The sequence below is a fragment of the Oryctolagus cuniculus genome, chromosome 10, assembly GCF_051225735.1.
Source record: "Oryctolagus cuniculus isolate XC-2025 breed Fujian yellow rabbit chromosome 10, ASM5122573v1, whole genome shotgun sequence".
In the NCBI taxonomy this organism is placed as follows: Eukaryota; Metazoa; Chordata; class Mammalia; order Lagomorpha; family Leporidae; genus Oryctolagus; species Oryctolagus cuniculus.
Genome location: NC_142876.1, coordinates 73674905 through 73699222, shown reverse-complemented (window position 1 = coordinate 73699222; position 24318 = coordinate 73674905). Strand labels below are relative to the sequence as shown.

General features: G+C 69.5%; 10 non-coding genes across 10 annotated transcripts; all 10 read right to left on the bottom strand.

Moving 5' to 3' along the window:
- Window positions 1-2039: 2039 nt before the first annotated feature.
- On the bottom strand, window positions 2040-2158 carry LOC149123864 (5S ribosomal RNA). The gene has a single exon (XR_016215544.1). It is a non-coding gene; the product is annotated as a 5S ribosomal RNA (ribosomal RNA).
- Window positions 2159-4483: 2325 nt separating this feature from the next.
- On the bottom strand, window positions 4484-4602 carry LOC149123863 (5S ribosomal RNA). The gene has a single exon (XR_016215635.1). It is a non-coding gene; the product is annotated as a 5S ribosomal RNA (ribosomal RNA).
- A 2328-nt stretch (window positions 4603-6930) lies between these two features.
- LOC149123862 (5S ribosomal RNA) lies at window positions 6931-7049 on the bottom strand. Its single transcript, XR_016215543.1, has one exon. It is a non-coding gene; the product is annotated as a 5S ribosomal RNA (ribosomal RNA).
- Window positions 7050-9376: 2327 nt separating this feature from the next.
- Window positions 9377-9495, bottom strand: LOC149123861 (5S ribosomal RNA). Its single transcript, XR_016215542.1, has one exon. It is a non-coding gene; the product is annotated as a 5S ribosomal RNA (ribosomal RNA).
- Window positions 9496-11848: 2353 nt separating this feature from the next.
- On the bottom strand, window positions 11849-11967 carry LOC149123860 (5S ribosomal RNA). The gene has a single exon (XR_016215541.1). It is a non-coding gene; the product is annotated as a 5S ribosomal RNA (ribosomal RNA).
- Window positions 11968-14286: 2319 nt separating this feature from the next.
- On the bottom strand, window positions 14287-14405 carry LOC149123859 (5S ribosomal RNA). The gene has a single exon (XR_016215540.1). It is a non-coding gene; the product is annotated as a 5S ribosomal RNA (ribosomal RNA).
- A 2318-nt stretch (window positions 14406-16723) lies between these two features.
- LOC149123858 (5S ribosomal RNA) lies at window positions 16724-16842 on the bottom strand. The gene has a single exon (XR_016215539.1). It is a non-coding gene; the product is annotated as a 5S ribosomal RNA (ribosomal RNA).
- A 2331-nt stretch (window positions 16843-19173) lies between these two features.
- On the bottom strand, window positions 19174-19292 carry LOC149123857 (5S ribosomal RNA). The gene has a single exon (XR_016215538.1). It is a non-coding gene; the product is annotated as a 5S ribosomal RNA (ribosomal RNA).
- Window positions 19293-21604: 2312 nt separating this feature from the next.
- On the bottom strand, window positions 21605-21723 carry LOC149123856 (5S ribosomal RNA). Its single transcript, XR_016215624.1, has one exon. It is a non-coding gene; the product is annotated as a 5S ribosomal RNA (ribosomal RNA).
- Window positions 21724-24074: 2351 nt separating this feature from the next.
- Window positions 24075-24193, bottom strand: LOC149123855 (5S ribosomal RNA). The gene has a single exon (XR_016215536.1). It is a non-coding gene; the product is annotated as a 5S ribosomal RNA (ribosomal RNA).
- Window positions 24194-24318: the final 125 nt, after the last annotated feature.

Here is a 24318-nt window from a genome sequence, read left to right as displayed (position 1 = left end):
AGGACCTGCAGCACCGGGCGCCCAGTCGGCACGCTGCCGCCAAGCCAAGGGGAGCCAACCTCCTCCGGCTGCCGCTGGCCACAGGGAACTCCTACTCTCTCTTTCTAGGCCGGATCCCCTGCCTGCCGCCATCGCCCAGCCACACGCCAGCCGTGCCCGGCAGCCTCCACGCCTGCCCAGGGCTGCGCCCCGCGGCTCGCGGGTCCCGGCACCAGGGGGTTCGGCGCCCCACACCACCGCGGCCCGGGCCTTCCCTCCTACCCGGCCGCCAGCAGCCCCCCCACCGCTGACGCACAGGTCGCCCGCCCTCCCCCGGCACGGCCGCCGCGCCTCCACACACTCCCACGCCGCGAGGACAGCTGAGGGCCTGGGGACCCTTGTCCCCGCTCGGTCACGGGGGCCCAAGTGGGGCAGCAGGTCGGGAAGGAGGGCGGCAGCGCACGGAATCACCCCCGCCGCACGCTCGCGTGGGCACTCACACACACACACACACACACACACACGCCTACACAAGGGGCACACAGTCGCACACCCCGACACCCTTCGTGGCACAGAGGGATTTCCGTCCTCAGCGCCCGTTCCCTCACGGGAGGGTGGGGCGCTTCAGCGCGACCCGCACCCTCCAGCCCGGCAGCCAGTTCGAGACTGTCGCTCCCCCTCTTCATGGAGGAACGACACAGGACCCTGCGCTGTTCTTTCGTCTGCTCGGCCCTCCCCGGGTTTGCTGCTGGTTCTTCCCGGGTTGGCTACCGTCCCTTCCACCTCCGTGGAAGGGCGGTTCCCCCTGCCACATTCCCCACTTCCGCGGGGGAGCGGCACACCGCCGGCCGGCCGGCTCTCTCGGGGGCTGCACAGGTGTTCCCCTTAGATGTTCCTGGTGCATGTTGTCTCTCTCCTCCTTTATAGTCCTCTTCCGCCAATCCCAACTCGGCTGCCCACACGCCGAGTACGCTGCTCTCCTTCAATCAGGAGCAGGATCAGCTCCTGGAGGTCATCACTCAAGTTGGCAAGAGGCAGCTGCATAGAAGCTGTTTGCTCCTCTCCCAGCGCCATATTGTGGGAGAGCAGATGCATAGAATAAGTCTTAATTCCAGTAACTCAGTCCAATCCGAGTTGCTCCCCACAGAGACCACAGGCTGTGTGCTGCCTGCCTGCCACGGACCCTCTGTCCCGGGGAGGTCCTGTGGGCACGCAGCCTGTGGCCGCGGGTCTCTGCCTGGCCTGCCAAAAGGGTGCCCCGTTTGGATGCTGTGTGAGTCAGGGCTGATGGGGGAGAGGGGGACAGAGAGAGGAGAGAGAGACAGAGAGAGAGAGAGAAAGAGAGAGAGACGTGTAGGTGTTGGTGTAAGTCAGAGACAGAGGGAGAGGGTGCCTGTATTGCCTGCGAGGCTTGGTGTGGGGTCCCTCCTTTGCGCTCTGGAGGGCTTCCGCGGCTGTGGCGCGTGGCCGCCGCACGGCCAGGTGGCGCAGAGGGCCCGCGGGTTGGGCTGCGCGAGGCACCGGGCCCTGAGTGGTGGGCAACTGCGCCCTGGCGTCGTCTTCGGGCGGTGGTCGTGGTCGTGGTCACAGTCATTGGGCTCCCTGGGAGACAGGAGCCCGGGAGGGGCGGTGGGAGTGCAGGTGCCGGGAGCTGCTGGTGCGGCGGGCTGCGGGGTTGGGGCGGCCGGCAGGGGAGCGCCCTGGCGGGCGGTGAGTCGCTGGTTTGGGGTTGGAGGGGGCGCGCTGGGATGGCGCGGGGCGTGGCCTGTGTCCCGGGGTGGGCCCCGGGGTTGGCAGTGGGGCTGCGGCAGCCGGGGACAGCTGGCCGGCCCGCCCGTGCCCGTGCCCGTGCCCAGGCCCAGGCCCAGGCCCAGGCCCAGGCCCAGGCCCAGGCCCGAGGCGCGGGCGGGCTGGGGCTGCCAGGTGGAGGGGTCGGGCTTCTGCCCCCTGCTGGAGCTGCGTTGGGGGTCGCAGGGGTCCCGGCGTGCGGGCTGGCGGATGGGGGCGTGGCTAGGCAGCCAGCCAAAGGCGAGCAAAAGGGGAGGGTGCCGCGGGGCAAAAGCCTACAGCCCCCGGTATTCCCAGGCGGTCTCCCATCCAAGTACTAACCAGGCCCGACCCTGCTTAGCTTCCGAGATCAGACGAGATCGGGCGCGTTCAGGGTGGTATGGCCGTAGACGCCAGAGGCCGCCTCCAGGCCCCTCTTGAGTGCGCGCCCGCACAGCCGCCGCCGCCGCCGCCGCCGCCGCCTCCTCTTCCTGCCCGCTCCCCGCTCTCACTCCCATTCCCATTCCCATTCCCACTCCCGCTCCCGCTCCCGCTGCCGCTTCTCCTCCGCCTCCTCCCTCTTTTCTCTTCTCTTCTCTTCTCCTCCTCCCCCCCCTCCTCCTCAGCCGCCCTCCGCCTAGCCCTGCACCAGTGCCCGAACTCCAGCCCTCCGCCTGCCCAGCCCAGGACCTGCAGCACCGGGCGCCCAGTCGGCACGCTGCCGCCAAGCCAAGGGGAGCCAACCTCCTCCGGCTGCCGCTGGCCACAGGGAACTCCTACTCTCTCTTTCTAGGCCGGATCCCCTGCCTGCCGCCATCGCCCAGCCACACGCCAGCCGTGCCCGGCAGCCTCCACGCCTGCCCAGGGCTGCGCCCCGCGGCTCGCGGGTCCCGGCACCAGGGGGTTCGGCGCCCCACACCACCGCGGCCCGGGCCTTCCCTCCTACCCGGCCGCCAGCAGCCCCCCCACCGCTGACGCACAGGTCGCCCGCCCTCCCCCGGCACGGCCGCCGCGCCTCCACACACTCCCACGCCGCGAGGACAGCTGAGGGCCTGGGGACCCTTGTCCCCGCTCGGTCACGGGGGCCCAAGTGGGGCAGCAGGTCGGGAAGGAGGGCGGCAGCGCACGGAATCACCCCCGCCGCACGCTCGCGTGGGCACTCACACACACACACACACACACACACGCCTACACAAGGGGCACACAGTCGCACACCCCGACACCCTTCGTGGCACAGAGGGATTTCCGTCCTCAGCGCCCGTTCCCTCACGGGAGGGTGGGGCGCTTCAGCGCGACCCGCACCCTCCAGCCCGGCAGCCAGTTCGAGACTGTCGCTCCCCCTCTTCATGGAGGAACGACACAGGACCCTGCGCTGTTCTTTCGTCTGCTCGGCCCTCCCCGGGTTTGCTGCTGGTTCTTCCCGGGTTGGCTACCGTCCCTTCCACCTCCGTGGAAGGGCGGTTCCCCCTGCCACATTCCCCACTTCCGCGGGGGAGCGGCACACCGCCGGCCGGCCGGCCGGCTCTCTCGGGGGCTGCACAGGTGTTCCCCTTAGATGTTCCTGGTGCATGTTGTCTCTCTCCTCCTTTATAGTCCTCTTCCGCCAATCCCAACTCGGCTGCCCACACGCCAAGTACGCTGCTCTCCTCCAATCAGGAGCAGGATCAGCTCCTGGAGGTCATCACTCAAGTTGGCAAGAGGCAGCTGCATAGAAGCTGTTTTCTCCTCTCCCAGCGCCATATTGTGGGAGAGCAGATGCATAGAATAAGTCTTAATTCCAGTAACTCAGTCCAATCCGAGTTGCTCCCCACAGAGACCACAGGCTGTGTGCTGCCTGCCTGCCACGGACCCTCTGTCCCGGGGAGGTCCTGTGGGCACGCAGCCTGTGGCCGCGGGTCTCTGCCTGGCCTGCCAAAAGGGTGCCCCGTTTGGATGCTGTGTGAGTCAGGGCTGATGGGGGAGAGGGGGACAGAGAGAGGAGAGAGAGACAGAGAGAGAGAGAGAAAGAGAGAGAGACGTGTAGGTGTTGGTGTAAGTCAGAGACAGAGGGAGAGGGTGCCTGTATTGCCTGCGAGGCTTGGTGTGGGGTCCCTCCTTTGCGCTCTGGAGGGCTTCCGCGGCTGTGGCGCGTGGCCGCCGCACGGCCAGGTGGCGCAGAGGGCCCGCGGGTTGGGCTGCGCGAGGCACCGGGCCCTGAGTGGTGGGCAACCGCGCCCTGGCGTCGTCTTCGGGCGGTGGTCGTGGTCGTGGTCGTGGTCACAGTCATTGGGCTCCCTGGGAGACAGGAGCCCGGGAGGGGCGGTGGGAGTGCAGGTGCCGGGAGCTGCTGGTGCGGCGGGCTGCGGGGTTGGGGCGGCCGGCAGGGGAGCGCCCTGGCGGGCGGTGAGTCGCTGGTTTGGGGTTGGAGGGGGCGCGCTGGATGGCGCGGGGCGTGGCCTGTGTCCCGGGGTGGGCCCCGGGGTTGGCGGTGGGGCTGCGGCAGCCGGGGACAGCTGGCCGGCCCGCCCGTGCCCGTGCCCGTGCCCGTGCCCGTGCCCGTGCCCGTGCCCAGGCCCAGGCCCAGGCCCAGGCCCGAGGCGCGGGCGGGCTGGGGCTGCCAGGTGGAGGGGTCGGGCTTCTGCCCCCTGCTGGAGCTGCGTTGGGGGTCGCAGGGGTCCCGGCGTGCGGGCTGGCGGATGGGGGCGTGGCTAGGCAGCCAGCCAAAGGCGAGCAAAAGGGGAGGGTGCCGCGGGGCAAAAGCCTACAGCACCCGGTATTCCCAGGCGGTCTCCCATCCAAGTACTAACCAGGCCCGACCCTGCTTAGCTTCCGAGATCAGACGAGATCGGGCGCGTTCAGGGTGGTATGGCCGTAGACGCCAGAGGCCGCCTCCAGGCCCCTCTTGAGTGCGCGCCCGCACAGCCGCCGCCGCCGCCGCCGCCGCCGCCGCCTCCTCTTCCTGCCCGCTCCCCGCTCTCACTCCCATTCCCATTCCCATTCCCACTCCCGCTCCCGCTCCCGCTGCCGCTTCTCCTCCGCCTCCTCCCTCTTTTCTCTTCTCTTCTCTTCTCCTCCTCCCCCCCCTCCTCCTCAGCCGCCCTCCGCCTAGCCCTGCACCAGTGCCCGAACTCCAGCCCTCCGCCTGCCCAGCCCAGGACCTGCAGCACCGGGCGCCCAGTCGGCACGCTGCCGCCAAGCCAAGGGGAGCCAACCTCCTCCGGCTGCCGCTGGCCACAGGGAACTCCTACTCTCTCTTTCTAGGCCGGATCCCCTGCCTGCCGCCATCGCCCAGCCACACGCCAGCCGTGCCCGGCAGCCTCCACGCCTGCCCAGGGCTGCGCCCCGCGGCTCGCGGGTCCCGGCACCAGGGGGTTCGGCGCCCCACACCACCGCGGCCCGGGCCTTCCCTCCTACCCGGCCGCCAGCAGCCCCCCCACCGCTGACGCACAGGTCGCCCGCCCTCCCCCGGCACGGCCGCCGCGCCTCCACACACTCCCACGCCGCGAGGACAGCTGAGGGCCTGGGGACCCTTGTCCCCGCTCGGTCACGGGGGCCCAAGTGGGGCAGCAGGTCGGGAAGGAGGGCGGCAGCGCACGGAATCACCCCCGCCGCACGCTCGCGTGGGCACTCACACACACACACACACACACACACGCCTACACAAGGGGCACACAGTCGCACACCCCGACACCCTTCGTGGCACAGAGGGATTTCCGTCCTCAGCGCCCGTTCCCTCACGGGAGGGTGGGGCGCTTCAGCGCGACCCGCACCCTCCAGCCCGGCAGCCAGTTCGAGACTGTCGCTCCCCCTCTTCATGGAGGAACGACACAGGACCCTGCGCTGTTCTTTCGTCTGCTCGGCCCTCCCCGGGTTTGCTGCTGGTTCTTCCCGGGTTGGCTACCGTCCCTTCCACCTCCGTGGAAGGGCGGTTCCCCCTGCCACATTCCCCACTTCCGCGGGGGAGCGGCACACCGCCGGCCGGCCGGCCGGCTCTCTCGGGGGCTGCACAGGTGTTCCCCTTAGATGTTCCTGGTGCATGTTGTCTCTCTCCTCCTTTATAGTCCTCTTCCGCCAATCCCAACTCGGCTGCCCACACGCCAAGTACGCTGCTCTCCTCCAATCAGGAGCAGGATCAGCTCCTGGAGGTCATCACTCAAGTTGGCAAGAGGCAGCTGCATAGAAGCTGTTTTCTCCTCTCCCAGCGCCATATTGTGGGAGAGCAGATGCATAGAATAAGTCTTAATTCCAGTAACTCAGTCCAATCCGAGTTGCTCCCCACAGAGACCACAGGCTGTGTGCTGCCTGCCTGCCACGGACCCTCTGTCCCGGGGAGGTCCTGTGGGCACGCAGCCTGTGGCCGCGGGTCTCTGCCTGGCCTGCCAAAAGGGTGCCCCGTTTGGATGCTGTGTGAGTCAGGGCTGATGGGGGAGAGGGGGACAGAGAGAGGAGAGAGAGACAGAGAGAGAGAGAGAAAGAGAGAGAGACGTGTAGGTGTTGGTGTAAGTCAGAGACAGAGGGAGAGGGTGCCTGTATTGCCTGCGAGGCTTGGTGTGGGGTCCCTCCTTTGCGCTCTGGAGGGCTTCCGCGGCTGTGGCGCGTGGCCGCCGCACGGCCAGGTGGCGCAGAGGGCCCGCGGGTTGGGCTGCGCGAGGCACCGGGCCCTGAGTGGTGGGCAACCGCGCCCTGGCGTCGTCTTCGGGCGGTGGTCGTGGTCGTGGTCGTGGTCACAGTCATTGGGCTCCCTGGGAGACAGGAGCCCGGGAGGGGCGGTGGGAGTGCAGGTGCCGGGAGCTGCTGGTGCGGCGGGCTGCGGGGTTGGGGCGGCCGGCAGGGGAGCGCCCTGGCGGGCGGTGAGTCGCTGGTTTGGGGTTGGAGGGGGCGCGCTGGATGGCGCGGGGCGTGGCCTGTGTCCCGGGGTGGGCCCCGGGGTTGGCGGTGGGGCTGCGGCAGCCGGGGACAGCTGGCCGGCCCGCCCGTGCCCGTGCCCGTGCCCGTGCCCGTGCCCGTGCCCGTGCCCAGGCCCAGGCCCAGGCCCAGGCCCGAGGCGCGGGCGGGCTGGGGCTGCCAGGTGGAGGGGTCGGGCTTCTGCCCCCTGCTGGAGCTGCGTTGGGGGTCGCAGGGGTCCCGGCGTGCGGGCTGGCGGATGGGGGCGTGGCTAGGCAGCCAGCCAAAGGCGAGCAAAAGGGGAGGGTGCCGCGGGGCAAAAGCCTACAGCCCCCGGTATTCCCAGGCGGTCTCCCATCCAAGTACTAACCAGGCCCGACCCTGCTTAGCTTCCGAGATCAGACGAGATCGGGCGCGTTCAGGGTGGTATGGCCGTAGACGCCAGAGGCCGCCTCCAGGCCCCTCTTGAGTGCGCGCCCGCACAGCCGCCGCCGCCGCCGCCGCCGCCGCCGCCTCCTCTTCCTGCCCGCTCCCCGCTCTCACTCCCATTCCCATTCCCATTCCCACTCCCGCTCCCGCTCCCACTGCCGCTTCTCCTCCGCCTCCTCCCTCTTTTCTCTTCTCTTCTCTTCTCCTCCTCCCCCCCCCTCCTCCTCAGCCGCCCTCCGCCTAGCCCTGCACCAGTGCCCGAACTCCAGCCCTCCGCCTGCCCAGCCCAGGACCTGCAGCACCGGGCGCCCAGTCGGCACGCTGCCGCCAAGCCAAGGGGAGCCAACCTCCTCCGGCTGCCGCTGGCCACAGGGAACTCCTACTCTCTCTTTCTAGGCCGGATCCCCTGCCTGCCGCCATCGCCCAGCCACACGCCAGCCGTGCCCGGCAGCCTCCACGCCTGCCCAGGGCTGCGCCCCGCGGCTCGCGGGTCCCGGCACCAGGGGGTTCGGCGCCCCACACCACCGCGGCCCGGGCCTTCCCTCCTACCCGGCCGCCAGCAGCCCCCCCACCGCTGACGCACAGGTCGCCCGCCCTCCCCCGGCACGGCCGCCGCGCCTCCACACACTCCCACGCCGCGAGGACAGCTGAGGGCCTGGGGACCCTTGTCCCCGCTCGGTCACGGGGGCCCAAGTGGGGCAGCAGGTCGGGAAGGAGGGCGGCAGCGCACGGAATCACCCCCGCCGCACGCTCGCGTGGGCACTCACACACACACACACACACACACACACACGCCTACACAAGGGGCACACAGTCGCACACCCCGACACCCTTCGTGGCACAGAGGGATTTCCGTCCTCAGCGCCCGTTCCCTCACGGGAGGGTGGGGCGCTTCAGCGCGACCCGCACCCTCCAGCCCGGCAGCCAGTTCGAGACTGTCGCTCCCCCTCTTCATGGAGGAACGACACAGGACCCTGCGCTGTTCTTTCGTCTGCTCGGCCCTCCCCGGGTTTGCTGCTGGTTCTTCCCGGGTTGGCTACCGTCCCTTCCACCTCCGTGGAAGGGCGGTTCCCCCTGCCACATTCCCCACTTCCGCGGGGGAGCGGCACACCGCCGGCCGGCCGGCCGGCTCTCTCGGGGGCTGCACAGGTGTTCCCCTTAGATGTTCCTGGTGCATGTTGTCTCTCTCCTCCTTTATAGTCCTCTTCCGCCAATCCCAACTCGGCTGCCCACACGCCAAGTACGCTGCTCTCCTCCAATCAGGAGCAGGATCAGCTCCTGGAGGTCATCACTCAAGTTGGCAAGAGGCAGCTGCATAGAAGCTGTTTTCTCCTCTCCCAGCGCCATATTGTGGGAGAGCAGATGCATAGAATAAGTCTTAATTCCAGTAACTCAGTCCAATCCGAGTTGCTCCCCACAGAGACCACAGGCTGTGTGCTGCCTGCCTGCCACGGACCCTCTGTCCCGGGGAGGTCCTGTGGGCACGCAGCCTGTGGCCGCGGGTCTCTGCCTGGCCTGCCAAAAGGGTGCCCCGTTTGGATGCTGTGTGAGTCAGGGCTGATGGGGGAGAGGGGGACAGAGAGAGGAGAGAGAGACAGAGAGAGAGAGAGAAAGAGAGAGAGACGTGTAGGTGTTGGTGTAAGTCAGAGACAGAGGGAGAGGGTGCCTGTATTGCCTGCGAGGCTTGGTGTGGGGTCCCTCCTTTGCGCTCTGGAGGGCTTCCGCGGCTGTGGCGCGTGGCCGCCGCACGGCCAGGTGGCGCAGAGGGCCCGCGGGTTGGGCTGCGCGAGGCACCGGGCCCTGAGTGGTGGGCAACCGCGCCCTGGCGTCGTCTTCGGGCGGTGGTCGTGGTCGTGGTCGTGGTCACAGTCATTGGGCTCCCTGGGAGACAGGAGCCCGGGAGGGGCGGTGGGAGTGCAGGTGCCGGGAGCTGCTGGTGCGGCGGGCTGCGGGGTTGGGGCGGCCGGCAGGGGAGCGCCCTGGCGGGCGGTGAGTCGCTGGTTTGGGGTTGGAGGGGGCGCGCTGGATGGCGCGGGGCGTGGCCTGTGTCCCGGGGTGGGCCCCGGGGTTGGCGGTGGGGCTGCGGCAGCCGGGGACAGCTGGCCGGCCCGCCCGTGCCCGTGCCCGTGCCCGTGCCCGTGCCCGTGCCCAGGCCCAGGCCCAGGCCCAGGCCCGAGGCGCGGGCGGGCTGGGGCTGCCAGGTGGAGGGGTCGGGCTTCTGCCCCCTGCTGGAGCTGCGTTGGGGGTCGCAGGGGTCCCGGCGTGCGGGCTGGCGGATGGGGGCGTGGCTAGGCAGCCAGCCAAAGGCGAGCAAAAGGGGAGGGTGCCGCGGGGCAAAAGCCTACAGCCCCCGGTATTCCCAGGCGGTCTCCCATCCAAGTACTAACCAGGCCCGACCCTGCTTAGCTTCCGAGATCAGACGAGATCGGGCGCGTTCAGGGTGGTATGGCCGTAGACGCCAGAGGCTGCCTCCAGGCCCCTCTTGAGTGCGCGCCCGCACAGCCGCCGCCGCCGCCGCCGCCGCCGCCGCCTCCTCCTCCTCCTCCTCCTCCTCCTGCCCGCTCCCCGCTCTCACTCCCATTCCCATTCCCATTCCCATTCCCATTCCCGCTCCCGCTCCCGCTCCCGCTGCCGCTTCTCCTCCGCCTCCTCCCTCTTTTCTCTTCTCTTCTCTTCTCCTCCTCCTCCCCCCCCCCTCAGCCGCACTCCGCCTAGCCCTGCACCAGTGCCCGAACTCCAGCCCTCCGCCTGCCCAGCCCAGGACCTGCAGTGCAGCACCGGGCGCCCAGTCGGCACGCTGCCGCCAAGCCAAGGGGAGCCAACCTCCTCCGGCTGCCGCTGGCCACAGGGAACTCCTACTCTCTCTTTCTAGGCCGGATCCCCTGCCTGCCGCCATCGCCCAGCCACACGCCAGCCGTGCCCGGCAGCCTCCACGCCTGCCCAGGGCTGCGCCCCGCGGCTCGCGGGTCCCGGCACCAGGGGGTTCGGCGCCCCACACCACCGCGGCCCGGGCCTTCCCTCCTACCCGGCCGCCAGCAGCCCCCCCACCGCTGACGCACAGGTCGCCCGCCCTCCCCCGGCACGGCCGCCGCGCCTCCACACACTCCCACGCCGCGAGGACAGCTGAGGGCCTGGGGACCCTTGTCCCCGCTCGGTCACGGGGGCCCAAGTGGGGCAGCAGGTCGGGAAGGAGGGCGGCAGCGCACGGAATCACCCCCGCCGCACGCTCGCGTGGGCACTCACACACACACACACACACACACACACACACGCCTACACAAGGGGCACACAGTCGCACACCCCGACACCCTTCGTGGCACAGAGGGATTTCCGTCCTCAGCGCCCGTTCCCTCACGGGAGGGTGGGGCGCTTCAGCGCGACCCGCACCCTCCAGCCCGGCAGCCAGTTCGAGACTGTCGCTCCCCCTCTTCATGGAGGAACGACACAGGACCCTGCGCTGTTCTTTCGTCTGCTCGGCCCTCCCCGGGTTTGCTGCTGGTTCTTCCCGGGTTGGCTACCGTCCCTTCCACCTCCGTGGAAGGGCGGTTCCCCCTGCCACATTCCCCACTTCCGCGGGGGAGCGGCACACCGCCGGCCGGCCGGCCGGCTCTCTCGGGGGCTGCACAGGTGTTCCCCTTAGATGTTCCTGGTGCATGTTGTCTCTCTCCTCCTTTATAGTCCTCTTCCGCCAATCCCAACTCGGCTGCCCACACGCCAAGTACGCTGCTCTCCTCCAATCAGGAGCAGGATCAGCTCCTGGAGGTCATCACTCAAGTTGGCAAGAGGCAGCTGCATAGAAGCTGTTTTCTCCTCTCCCAGCGCCATATTGTGGGAGAGCAGATGCATAGAATAAGTCTTAATTCCAGTAACTCAGTCCAATCCGAGTTGCTCCCCACAGAGACCACAGGCTGTGTGCTGCCTGCCTGCCACGGACCCTCTGTCCCGGGGAGGTCCTGTGGGCACGCAGCCTGTGGCCGCGGGTCTCTGCCTGGCCTGCCAAAAGGGTGCCCCGTTTGGATGCTGTGTGAGTCAGGGCTGATGGGGGAGAGGGGGACAGAGAGAGGAGAGAGAGACAGAGAGAGAGAGAGAAAGAGAGAGAGACGTGTAGGTGTTGGTGTAAGTCAGAGACAGAGGGAGAGGGTGCCTGTATTGCCTGCGAGGCTTGGTGTGGGGTCCCTCCTTTGCGCTCTGGAGGGCTTCCGCGGCTGTGGCGCGTGGCCGCCGCACGGCCAGGTGGCGCAGAGGGCCCGCGGGTTGGGCTGCGCGAGGCACCGGGCCCTGAGTGGTGGGCAACCGCGCCCTGGCGTCGTCTTCGGGCGGTGGTCGTGGTCGTGGTCGTGGTCACAGTCATTGGGCTCCCTGGGAGACAGGAGCCCGGGAGGGGCGGTGGGAGTGCAGGTGCCGGGAGCTGCTGGTGCGGCGGGCTGCGGGGTTGGGGCGGCCGGCAGGGGAGCGCCCTGGCGGGCGGTGAGTCGCTGGTTTGGGGTTGGAGGGGGCGCGCTGGATGGCGCGGGGCGTGGCCTGTGTCCCGGGGTGGGCCCCGGGGTTGGCGGTGGGGCTGCGGCAGCCGGGGACAGCTGGCCGGCCCGCCCGTGCCCGTGCCCGTGCCCGTGCCCGTGCCCAGGCCCAGGCCCAGGCCCAGGCCCGAGGCGCGGGCGGGCTGGGGCTGCCAGGTGGAGGGGTCGGGCTTCTGCCCCCTGCTGGAGCTGCGTTGGGGGTCGCAGGGGTCCCGGCGTGCGGGCTGGCGGATGGGGGCGTGGCTAGGCAGCCAGCCAAAGGCGAGCAAAAGGGGAGGGTGCCGCGGGGCAAAAGCCTACAGCCCCCGGTATTCCCAGGCGGTCTCCCATCCAAGTACTAACCAGGCCCGACCCTGCTTAGCTTCCGAGATCAGACGAGATCGGGCGCGTTCAGGGTGGTATGGCCGTAGACGCCAGAGGCCGCCTCCAGGCCCCTCTTGAGTGCGCGCCCGCACAGCCGCCGCCGCCGCCGCCGCCGCCGCCTCCTCCTCCTGCCCGCTCCCCGCTCTCACTCCCATTCCCATTCCCATTCCCACTCCCGCTCCCGCTCCCGCTGCCGCTTCTCCTCCGCCTCCTCCCTCTTTTCTCTTCTCTTCTCTTCTCCTCCTCCCCCCCCTCCTCAGCCGCCCTCCGCCTAGCCCTGCACCAGTGCCCGAACTCCAGCCCTCCGCCTGCCCAGCCCAGGACCTGCAGCACCGGGCGCCCAGTCGGCACGCTGCCGCCAAGCCAAGGGGAGCCAACCTCCTCCGGCTGCCGCTGGCCACAGGGAACTCCTACTCTCTCTTTCTAGGCCGGATCCCCTGCCTGCCGCCATCGCCCAGCCACACGCCAGCCGTGCCCGGCAGCCTCCACGCCTGCCCAGGGCTGCGCCCCGCGGCTCGCGGGTCCCGGCACCAGGGGGTTCGGCGCCCCACACCACCGCGGCCCGGGCCTTCCCTCCTACCCGGCCGCCAGCAGCCCCCCCACCGCTGACGCACAGGTCGCCCGCCCTCCCCCGGCACGGCCGCCGCGCCTCCACACACTCCCACGCCGCGAGGACAGCTGAGGGCCTGGGGACCCTTGTCCCCGCTCGGTCACGGGGGCCCAAGTGGGGCAGCAGGTCGGGAAGGAGGGCGGCAGCGCACGGAATCACCCCCGCCGCACGCTCGCGTGGGCACTCACACACACACACACACACACACACACACACACGCCTACACAAGGGGCACACAGTCGCACACCCCGACACCCTTCGTGGCACAGAGGGATTTCCGTCCTCAGCGCCCGTTCCCTCACGGGAGGGTGGGGCGCTTCAGCGCGACCCGCACCCTCCAGCCCGGCAGCCAGTTCGAGACTGTCGCTCCCCCTCTTCATGGAGGAACGACACAGGACCCTGCGCTGTTCTTTCGTCTGCTCGGCCCTCCCCGGGTTTGCTGCTGGTTCTTCCCGGGTTGGCTACCGTCCCTTCCACCTCCGTGGAAGGGCGGTTCCCCCTGCCACATTCCCCACTTCCGCGGGGGAGCGGCACACCGCCGGCCGGCCGGCCGGCTCTCTCGGGGGCTGCACAGGTGTTCCCCTTAGATGTTCCTGGTGCATGTTGTCTCTCTCCTCCTTTATAGTCCTCTTCCGCCAATCCCAACTCGGCTGCCCACACGCCAAGTACGCTGCTCTCCTCCAATCAGGAGCAGGATCAGCTCCTGGAGGTCATCACTCAAGTTGGCAAGAGGCAGCTGCATAGAAGCTGTTTTCTCCTCTCCCAGCGCCATATTGTGGGAGAGCAGATGCATAGAATAAGTCTTAATTCCAGTAACTCAGTCCAATCCGAGTTGCTCCCCACAGAGACCACAGGCTGTGTGCTGCCTGCCTGCCACGGACCCTCTGTCCCGGGGAGGTCCTGTGGGCACGCAGCCTGTGGCCGCGGGTCTCTGCCTGGCCTGCCAAAAGGGTGCCCCGTTTGGATGCTGTGTGAGTCAGGGCTGATGGGGGAGAGGGGGACAGAGAGAGGAGAGAGAGACAGAGAGAGAGAGAGAAAGAGAGAGAGACGTGTAGGTGTTGGTGTAAGTCAGAGACAGAGGGAGAGGGTGCCTGTATTGCCTGCGAGGCTTGGTGTGGGGTCCCTCCTTTGCGCTCTGGAGGGCTTCCGCGGCTGTGGCGCGTGGCCGCCGCACGGCCAGGTGGCGCAGAGGGCCCGCGGGTTGGGCTGCGCGAGGCACCGGGCCCTGAGTGGTGGGCAACTGCGCCCTGGCGTCGTCTTCGGGCGGTGGTCGTGGTCGTGGTCACAGTCATTGGGCTCCCTGGGAGACAGGAGCCCGGGAGGGGCGGTGGGAGTGCAGGTGCCGGGAGCTGCTGGTGCGGCGGGCTGCGGGGTTGGGGCGGCCGGCAGGGGAGCGCCCTGGCGGGCGGTGAGTCGCTGGTTTGGGGTTGGAGGGGGCGCGCTGGGATGGCGCGGGGCGTGGCCTGTGTCCCGGGGTGGGCCCCGGGGTTGGCAGTGGGGCTGCGGCAGCCGGGGACAGCTGGCCGGCCCGCCCGTGCCCGTGCCCGTGCCCAGGCCCAGGCCCAGGCCCAGGCCCAGGCCCAGGCCCAGGCCCGAGGCGCGGGCGGGCTGGGGCTGCCAGGTGGAGGGGTCGGGCTTCTGCCCCCTGCTGGAGCTGCGTTGGGGGTCGCAGGGGTCCCGGCGTGCGGGCTGGCGGATGGGGGCGTGGCTAGGCAGCCAGCCAAAGGCGAGCAAAAGGGGAGGGTGCCGCGGGGCAAAAGCCTACAGCCCCCGGTATTCCCAGGCGGTCTCCCATCCAAGTACTAACCAGGCCCGACCCTGCTTAGCTTCCGAGATCAGACGAGATCGGGCGCGTTCAGGGTGGTATGGCCGTAGACGCCAGAGGCCGCCTCCAGGCCCCTCTTGAGTGCGCGCCCGCACAGCCGCCGCCGCCGCCGCCGCCGCCTCCTCCTCCTCCTGCCCGCTCCCCGCTCTCACTCCCATTCCCATTCCCATTCCCACTCCCGCTCCCGCTCCCGCTGCCGCTTCTCCTCCGCCTCCTCCCTCTTTTCTCTTCTCTTCTCTTCTCCTCCTCCCCCCCCTCCTCAGCCGCCCTCCGCCTAGCCCTGCACCAGTGCCCGAACTCCAGCCCTCCGCCTGCCCAGCCCAGGACCTGCAGCACCGGGCGCCCAGTCGGCACGCTGCCGCCAAGCCAAGGGGAGCCAACCTCCTCCGGCTGCCGCTGGCCACAGGGAACTCCTACTCTCTCTTTCTAGGCCGGATCCCCTGCCTGCCGCCATCGCCCAGCCACACGCCAGCCGTGCCCGGCAGCCTCCACGCCTGCCCAGGGCTGCGCCCCGCGGCTCGCGGGTCCCGGCACCAGGGGGTTCGGCGCCCCACACCACCGCGGCCCGGGCCTTCCCTCCTACCCGGCCGCCAGCAGCCCCCCCACCGCTGACGCACAGGTCGCCCGCCCTCCCCCGGCACGGCCGCCGCGCCTCCACACACTCCCACGCCGCGAGGACAGCTGAGGGCCTGGGGACCCTTGTCCCCGCTCGGTCACGGGGGCCCAAGTGGGGCAGCAGGTCGGGAAGGAGGGCGGCAGCGCACGGAATCACCCCCGCCGCACGCTCGCGTGGGCACTCACACACACACACACACACACACACACACACACGCCTACACAAGGGGCACACAGTCGCACACCCCGACACCCTTCGTGGCACAGAGGGATTTCCGTCCTCAGCGCCCGTTCCCTCACGGGAGGGTGGGGCGCTTCAGCGCGACCCGCACCCTCCAGCCCGGCAGCCAGTTCGAGACTGTCGCTCCCCCTCTTCATGGAGGAACGACACAGGACCCTGCGCTGTTCTTTCGTCTGCTCGGCCCTCCCCGGGTTTGCTGCTGGTTCTTCCCGGGTTGGCTACCGTCCCTTCCACCTCCGTGGAAGGGCGGTTCCCCCTGCCACATTCCCCACTTCCGCGGGGGAGCGGCACACCGCCGGCCGGCCGGCCGGCTCTCTCGGGGGCTGCACAGGTGTTCCCCTTAGATGTTCCTGGTGCATGTTGTCTCTCTCCTCCTTTATAGTCCTCTTCCGCCAATCCCAACTCGGCTGCCCACACGCCAAGTACGCTGCTCTCCTCCAATCAGGAGCAGGATCAGCTCCTGGAGGTCATCACTCAAGTTGGCAAGAGGCAGCTGCATAGAAGCTGTTTTCTCCTCTCCCAGCGCCATATTGTGGGAGAGCAGATGCATAGAATAAGTCTTAATTCCAGTAACTCAGTCCAATCCGAGTTGCTCCCCACAGAGACCACAGGCTGTGTGCTGCCTGCCTGCCACGGACCCTCTGTCCCGGGGAGGTCCTGTGGGCACGCAGCCTGTGGCCGCGGGTCTCTGCCTGGCCTGCCAAAAGGGTGCCCCGTTTGGATGCTGTGTGAGTCAGGGCTGATGGGGGAGAGGGGGACAGAGAGAGGAGAGAGAGACAGAGAGAGAGAGAGAAAGAGAGAGAGACGTGTAGGTGTTGGTGTAAGTCAGAGACAGAGGGAGAGGGTGCCTGTATTGCCTGCGAGGCTTGGTGTGGGGTCCCTCCTTTGCGCTCTGGAGGGCTTCCGCGGCTGTGGCGCGTGGCCGCCGCACGGCCAGGTGGCGCAGAGGGCCCGCGGGTTGGGCTGCGCGAGGCACCGGGCCCTGAGTGGTGGGCAACCGCGCCCTGGCGTCGTCTTCGGGCGGTGGTCGTGGTCGTGGTCACAGTCATTGGGCTCCCTGGGAGACAGGAGCCCGGGAGGGGCGGTGGGAGTGCAGGTGCCGGGAGCTGCTGGTGCGGCGGGCTGCGGGGTTGGGGCGGCCGGCAGGGGAGCGCCCTGGCGGGCGGTGAGTCGCTGGTTTGGGGTTGGAGGGGGCGCGCTGGATGGCGCGGGGCGTGGCCTGTGTCCCGGGGTGGGCCCCGGGGTTGGCGGTGGGGCTGCGGCAGCCGGGGACAGCTGGCCGGCCCGCCCGTGCCCGTGCCCGTGCCCGTGCCCGTGCCCGTGCCCAGGCCCAGGCCCAGGCCCAGGCCCGAGGCGCGGGCGGGCTGGGGCTGCCAGGTGGAGGGGTCGGGCTTCTGCCCCCTGCTGGAGCTGCGTTGGGGGTCGCAGGGGTCCCGGCGTGCGGGCTGGCGGATGGGGGCGTGGCTAGGCAGCCAGCCAAAGGCGAGCAAAAGGGGAGGGTGCCGCGGGGCAAAAGCCTACAGCCCCCGGTATTCCCAGGCGGTCTCCCATCCAAGTACTAACCAGGCCCGACCCTGCTTAGCTTCCGAGATCAGACGAGATCGGGCGCGTTCAGGGTGGTATGGCCGTAGACGCCAGAGGCCGCCTCCAGGCCCCTCTTGAGTGCGCGCCCGCACAGCCGCCGCCGCCGCCGCCGCCGCCTCCTCCTCCTCCTGCCCGCTCCCCGCTCTCACTCCCATTCCCATTCCCATTCCCACTCCCGCTCCCGCTCCCGCTGCCGCTTCTCCTCCGCCTCCTCCCTCTTTTCTCTTCTCTTCTCTTCTCCTCCTCCCCCCCCTCCTCAGCCGCCCTCCGCCTAGCCCTGCACCAGTGCCCGAACTCCAGCCCTCCGCCTGCCCAGCCCAGGACCTGCAGCACCGGGCGCCCAGTCGGCACGCTGCCGCCAAGCCAAGGGGAGCCAACCTCCTCCGGCTGCCGCTGGCCACAGGGAACTCCTACTCTCTCTTTCTAGGCCGGATCCCCTGCCTGCCGCCATCGCCCAGCCACACGCCAGCCGTGCCCGGCAGCCTCCACGCCTGCCCAGGGCTGCGCCCCGCGGCTCGCGGGTCCCGGCACCAGGGGGTTCGGCGCCCCACACCACCGCGGCCCGGGCCTTCCCTCCTACCCGGCCGCCAGCAGCCCCCCCACCGCTGACGCACAGGTCGCCCGCCCTCCCCCGGCACGGCCGCCGCGCCTCCACACACTCCCACGCCGCGAGGACAGCTGAGGGCCTGGGGACCCTTGTCCCCGCTCGGTCACGGGGGCCCAAGTGGGGCAGCAGGTCGGGAAGGAGGGCGGCAGCGCACGGAATCACCCCCGCCGCACGCTCGCGTGGGCACTCACACACACACACACACACACACACACACACACGCCTACACAAGGGGCACACAGTCGCACACCCCGACACCCTTCGTGGCACAGAGGGATTTCCGTCCTCAGCGCCCGTTCCCTCACGGGAGGGTGGGGCGCTTCAGCGCGACCCGCACCCTCCAGCCCGGCAGCCAGTTCGAGACTGTCGCTCCCCCTCTTCATGGAGGAACGACACAGGACCCTGCGCTGTTCTTTCGTCTGCTCGGCCCTCCCCGGGTTTGCTGCTGGTTCTTCCCGGGTTGGCTACCGTCCCTTCCACCTCCGTGGAAGGGCGGTTCCCCCTGCCACATTCCCCACTTCCGCGGGGGAGCGGCACACCGCCGGCCGGCCGGCCGGCTCTCTCGGGGGCTGCACAGGTGTTCCCCTTAGATGTTCCTGGTGCATGTTGTCTCTCTCCTCCTTTATAGTCCTCTTCCGCCAATCCCAACTCGGCTGCCCACACGCCAAGTACGCTGCTCTCCTCCAATCAGGAGCAGGATCAGCTCCTGGAGGTCATCACTCAAGTTGGCAAGAGGCAGCTGCATAGAAGCTGTTTTCTCCTCTCCCAGCGCCATATTGTGGGAGAGCAGATGCATAGAATAAGTCTTAATTCCAGTAACTCAGTCCAATCCGAGTTGCTCCCCACAGAGACCACAGGCTGTGTGCTGCCTGCCTGCCACGGACCCTCTGTCCCGGGGAGGTCCTGTGGGCACGCAGCCTGTGGCCGCGGGTCTCTGCCTGGCCTGCCAAAAGGGTGCCCCGTTTGGATGCTGTGTGAGTCAGGGCTGATGGGGGAGAGGGGGACAGAGAGAGGAGAGAGAGACAGAGAGAGAGAGAGAAAGAGAGAGAGACGTGTAGGTGTTGGTGTAAGTCAGAGACAGAGGGAGAGGGTGCCTGTATTGCCTGCGAGGCTTGGTGTGGGGTCCCTCCTTTGCGCTCTGGAGGGCTTCCGCGGCTGTGGCGCGTGGCCGCCGCACGGCCAGGTGGCGCAGAGGGCCCGCGGGTTGGGCTGCGCGAGGCACCGGGCCCTGAGTGGTGGGCAACTGCGCCCTGGCGTCGTCTTCGGGCGGTGGTCGTGGTCGTGGTCACAGTCATTGGGCTCCCTGGGAGACAGGAGCCCGGGAGGGGCGGTGGGAGTGCAGGTGCCGGGAGCTGCTGGTGCGGCGGGCTGCGGGGTTGGGGCGGCCGGCAGGGGAGCGCCCTGGCGGGCGGTGAGTCGCTGGTTTGGGGTTGGAGGGGGCGCGCTGGGATGGCGCGGGGCGTGGCCTGTGTCCCGGGGTGGGCCCCGGGGTTGGCAGTGGGGCTGCGGCAGCCGGGGACAGCTGGCCGGCCCGCCCGTGCCCGTGCCCGTGCCCAGGCCCAGGCCCAGGCCCAGGCCCAGGCCCAGGCCCAGGCCCAGGCCCAGGCCCGAGGCGCGGGCGGGCTGGGGCTGCCAGGTGGAGGGGTCGGGCTTCTGCCCCCTGCTGGAGCTGCGTTGGGGGTCGCAGGGGTCCCGGCGTGCGGGCTGGCGGATGGGGGCGTGGCTAGGCAGCCAGCCAAAGGCGAGCAAAAGGGGAGGGTGCCGCGGGGCAAAAGCCTACAGCCCCCGGTATTCCCAGGCGGTCTCCCATCCAAGTACTAACCAGGCCCGACCCTGCTTAGCTTCCGAGATCAGACGAGATCGGGCGCGTTCAGGGTGGTATGGCCGTAGACGCCAGAGGCCGCCTCCAGGCCCCTCTTGAGTGCGCGCCCGCACAGCCGCCGCCGCCGCCGCCGCCGCCGCCTCCTCCTCCTGCCCGCTCCCCGCTCTCACTCCCATTCCCATTCCCATTCCCACTCCCGCTCCCGCTCCCGCTGCCGCTTCTCCTCCGCCTCCTCCCTCTTTTCTCTTCTCTTCTCTTCTCCTCCTCCCCCCCCTCCTCAGCCGCCCTCCGCCTAGCCCTGCACCAGTGCCCGAACTCCAGCCCTCCGCCTGCCCAGCCCAGGACCTGCAGCACCGGGCGCCCAGTCGGCACGCTGCCGCCAAGCCAAGGGGAGCCAACCTCCTCCGGCTGCCGCTGGCCACAGGGAACTCCTACTCTCTCTTTCTAGGCCGGATCCCCTGCCTGCCGCCATCGCCCAGCCACACGCCAGCCGTGCCCGGCAGCCTCCACGCCTGCCCAGGGCTGCGCCCCGCGGCTCGCGGGTCCCGGCACCAGGGGGTTCGGCGCCCCACACCACCGCGGCCCGGGCCTTCCCTCCTACCCGGCCGCCAGCAGCCCCCCCACCGCTGACGCACAGGTCGCCCGCCCTCCCCCGGCACGGCCGCCGCGCCTCCACACACTCCCACGCCGCGAGGACAGCTGAGGGCCTGGGGACCCTTGTCCCCGCTCGGTCACGGGGGCCCAAGTGGGGCAGCAGGTCGGGAAGGAGGGCGGCAGCGCACGGAATCACCCCCGCCGCACGCTCGCGTGGGCACTCACACACACACACACACACACACACACACACACGCCTACACAAGGGGCACACAGTCGCACACCCCGACACCCTTCGTGGCACAGAGGGATTTCCGTCCTCAGCGCCCGTTCCCTCACGGGAGGGTGGGGCGCTTCAGCGCGACCCGCACCCTCCAGCCCGGCAGCCAGTTCGAGACTGTCGCTCCCCCTCTTCATGGAGGAACGACACAGGACCCTGCGCTGTTCTTTCGTCTGCTCGGCCCTCCCCGGGTTTGCTGCTGGTTCTTCCCGGGTTGGCTACCGTCCCTTCCACCTCCGTGGAAGGGCGGTTCCCCCTGCCACATTCCCCACTTCCGCGGGGGAGCGGCACACCGCCGGCCGGCCGGCCGGCTCTCTCGGGGGCTGCACAGGTGTTCCCCTTAGATGTTCCTGGTGCATGTTGTCTCTCTCCTCCTTTATAGTCCTCTTCCGCCAATCCCAACTCGGCTGCCCACACGCCAAGTACGCTGCTCTCCTCCAATCAGGAGCAGGATCAGCTCCTGGAGGTCATCACTCAAGTTGGCAAGAGGCAGCTGCATAGAAGCTGTTTGCTCCTCTCCCAGCGCCATATTGTGGGAGAGCAGATGCATAGAATAAGTCTTAATTCCAGTAACTCAGTCCAATCCGAGTTGCTCCCCACAGAGACCACAGGCTGTGTGCTGCCTGCCTGCCACGGACCCTCTGTCCCGGGGAGGTCCTGTGGGCACGCAGCCTGTGGCCGCGGGTCTCTGCCTGGCCTGCCAAAAGGGTGCCCCGTTTGGATGCTGTGTGAGTCAGGGCTGATGGGGGAGAGGGGGACAGAGAGAGGAGAGAGAGACAGAGAGAGAGAGAGAAAGAGAGAGAGACGTGTAGGTGTTGGTGTAAGTCAGAGACAGAGGGAGAGGGTGCCTGTATTGCCTGCGAGGCTTGGTGTGGGGTCCCTCCTTTGCGCTCTGGAGGGCTTCCGCGGCTGTGGCGCGTGGCCGCCGCACGGCCAGGTGGCGCAGAGGGCCCGCGGGTTGGGCTGCGCGAGGCACCGGGCCCTGAGTGGTGGGCAACCGCGCCCTGGCGTCGTCTTCGGGCGGTGGTCGTGGTCGTGGTCGTGGTCACAGTCATTGGGCTCCCTGGGAGACAGGAGCCCGGGAGGGGCGGTGGGAGTGCAGGTGCCGGGAGCTGCTGGTGCGGCGGGCTGCGGGGTTGGGGCGGCCGGCAGGGGAGCGCCCTGGCGGGCGGTGAGTCGCTGGTTTGGGGTTGGAGGGGGCGCGCTGGATGGCGCGGGGCGTGGCCTGTGTCCCGGGGTGGGCCCCGGGGTTGGCGGTGGGGCTGCGGCAGCCGGGGACAGCTGGCCGGCCCGCCCGTGCCCGTGCCCGTGCCCGTGCCCGTGCCCAGGCCCAGGCCCAGGCCCGAGGCGCGGGCGGGCTGGGGCTGCCAGGTGGAGGGGTCGGGCTTCTGCCCCCTGCTGGAGCTGCGTTGGGGGTCGCAGGGGTCCCGGCGTGCGGGCTGGCGGATGGGGGCGTGGCTAGGCAGCCAGCCAAAGGCGAGCAAAAGGGGAGGGTGCCGCGGGGCAAAAGCCTACAGCACCCGGTATTCCCAGGCGGTCTCCCATCCAAGTACTAACCAGGCCCGACCCTGCTTAGCTTCCGAGATCAGACGAGATCGGGCGCGTTCAGGGTGGTATGGCCGTAGACGCCAGAGGCTGCCTCCAGGCCCCTCTTGAGTGCGCGCCCGCACAGCCGCCGCCGCCGCCGCCGCCGCCGCCGCCGCCTCCTCCTCCTCCTCCTGCCCGCTCCCCGCTCTCACTCCCATTCCCATTCCCATTCCCATTCCCATTCCCATTCCCGCTCCCGCTCCCGCTCCCGCTGCCGCTTCTCCTCCGCCTCCTCCCTCTTTTCTCTTCTCTTCTCTTCTCCTCCTCCTCCCCCCCCCCCTCAGCCGCACTCCGCCTAGCCCTGCACCAGTGCCCGAACTCCAGCCCTCCGCCTGCCCAGCCCAGGACCTGCAGTGCAGCACCGGGCGCCCAGTCGGCACGCTGCCGCCAAGCCAAGGGGAGCCAACCTCCTCCGGCTGCCGCTGGCCACAGGGAACTCCTACTCTCTCTTTCTAGGCCGGATCCCCTGCCTGCCGCCATCGCCCAGCCACACGCCAGCCGTGCCCGGCAGCCTCCACGCCTGCCCAGGGCTGCGCCCCGCGGCTCGCGGGTCCCGGCACCAGGGGGTTCGGCGCCCCACACCACCGCGGCCCGGGCCTTCCCTCCTACCCGGCCGCCAGCAGCCCCCCCACCGCTGACGCACAGGTCGCCCGCCCTCCCCCGGCACGGCCGCCGCGCCTCCACACACTCCCACGCCGCGAGGACAGCTGAGGGCCTGGGGACCCTTGTCCCCGCTCGGTCACGGGGGCCCAAGTGGGGCAGCAGGTCGGGAAGGAGGGCGGCAGCACACGGAATCACCCCCGCCGCTCGCTCGCGTGGGCACTCACACACACACACACACACACACACACGCCTACACAAGGGGCACACAGTCGCACACCCCGACACCCTTCGTGGCACAGAGGGATTTCCGTCCTCAGCGCCCGTTCCCTCACGGGAGGGTGGGGCGCTTCAGCGCGACCCGCACCCTCCAGCCCGGCAGCCAGTTCGAGACTGTCGCTCCCCCTCTTCATGGAGGAACGACACAGGACCCTGCGCTGTTCTTTCGTCTGCTCGGCCCTCCCCGGGTTTGCTGCTGGTTCTTCCCGGGTTGGCTACCGTCCCTTCCACCTCCGTGGAAGGGCGGTTCCCCCTGCCACATTCCCCACTTCCGCGGGGGAGCGGCACACCGCCGGCCGGCCGGCCGGCTCTCTCGGGGGCTGCACAGGTGTTCCCCTTAGATGTTCCTGGTGCATGTTGTCTCTCTCCTCCTTTATAGTCCTCTTCCGCCAATCCCAACTCGGCTGCCCACACGCCAAGTACGCTGCTCTCCTCCAATCAGGAGCAGGATCAGCTCCTGGAGGTCATCACTCAAGTTGGCAAGAGGCAGCTGCATAGAAGCTGTTTGCTCCTCTCCCAGCGCCATATTGTGGGAGAGCAGATGCATAGAATAAGTCTTAATTCCAGTAACTCAGTCCAATCCGAGTTGCTCCCCACAGAGACCACAGGCTGTGTGCTGCCTGCCTGCCACGGACCCTCTGTCCCGGGGAGGTCCTGTGGGCACGCAGCCTGTGGCCGCGGGTCTCTGCCTGGCCTGCCAAAAGGGTGCCCCGTTTGGATGCTGTGTGAGTCAGGGCTGATGGGGGAGAGGGGGACAGAGAGAGGAGAGAGAGACAGAGAGAGAGAGAGAAAGAGAGAGAGACGTGTAGGTGTTGGTGTAAGTCAGAGACAGAGGGAGAGGGTGCCTGTATTGCCTGCGAGGCTTGGTGTGGGGTCCCTCCTTTGCGCTCTGGAGGGCTTCCGCGGCTGTGGCGCGTGGCCGCCGCACGGCCAGGTGGCGCAGAGGGCCCGCGGGTTGGGCTGCGCGAGGCACCGGGCCCTGAGTGGTGGGCAACTGCGCCCTGGCGTCGTCTTCGGGCGGTGGTCGTGGTCGTGGTCACAGTCATTGGGCTCCCTGGGAGACAGGAGCCCGGGAGGGGCGGTGGGAGTGCAGGTGCCGGGAGCTGCTGGTGCGGCGGGCTGCGGGGTTGGGGCGGCCGGCAGGGGAGCGCCCTGGCGGGCGGTGAGTCGCTGGTTTGGGGTTGGAGGGGGCGCGCTGGGATGGCGCGGGGCGTGGCCTGTGTCCCGGGGTGGGCCCCGGGGTTGGCGGTGGGGCTGCGGCAGCCGGGGACAGCTGGCCGGCCCGCCCGTGCCCGTGCCCGTGCCCAGGCCCAGGCCCAGGCCCAGGCCCAGGCCCAGGCCCAGGCCCGAGGCGCGGGCGGGCTGGGGCTGCCAGGTGGAGGGGTCGGGCTTCTGCCCCCTGCTGGAGCTGCGTTGGGGGTCGCAGGGGTCCCGGCGTGCGGGCTGGCGGATGGGGGCGTGGCTAGGCAGCCAGCCAAAGGCGAGCAAAAGGGGAGGGTGCCGCGGGGCAAAAGCCTACAGCCCCCGGTATTCCCAGGCGGTCTCCCATCCAAGTACTAACCAGGCCCGACCCTGCTTAGCTTCCGAGATCAGACGAGATCGGGCGCGTTCAGGGTGGTATGGCCGTAGACGCCAGAGGCCGCCTCCAGGCCCCTCTTGAGTGCGCGCCCGCACAGCCGCCGCCGCCGCCGCCGCCGCCGCCTCCTCTTCCTGCCCGCTCCCCGCTCTCACTCCCATTCCCATTCCCATTCCCACT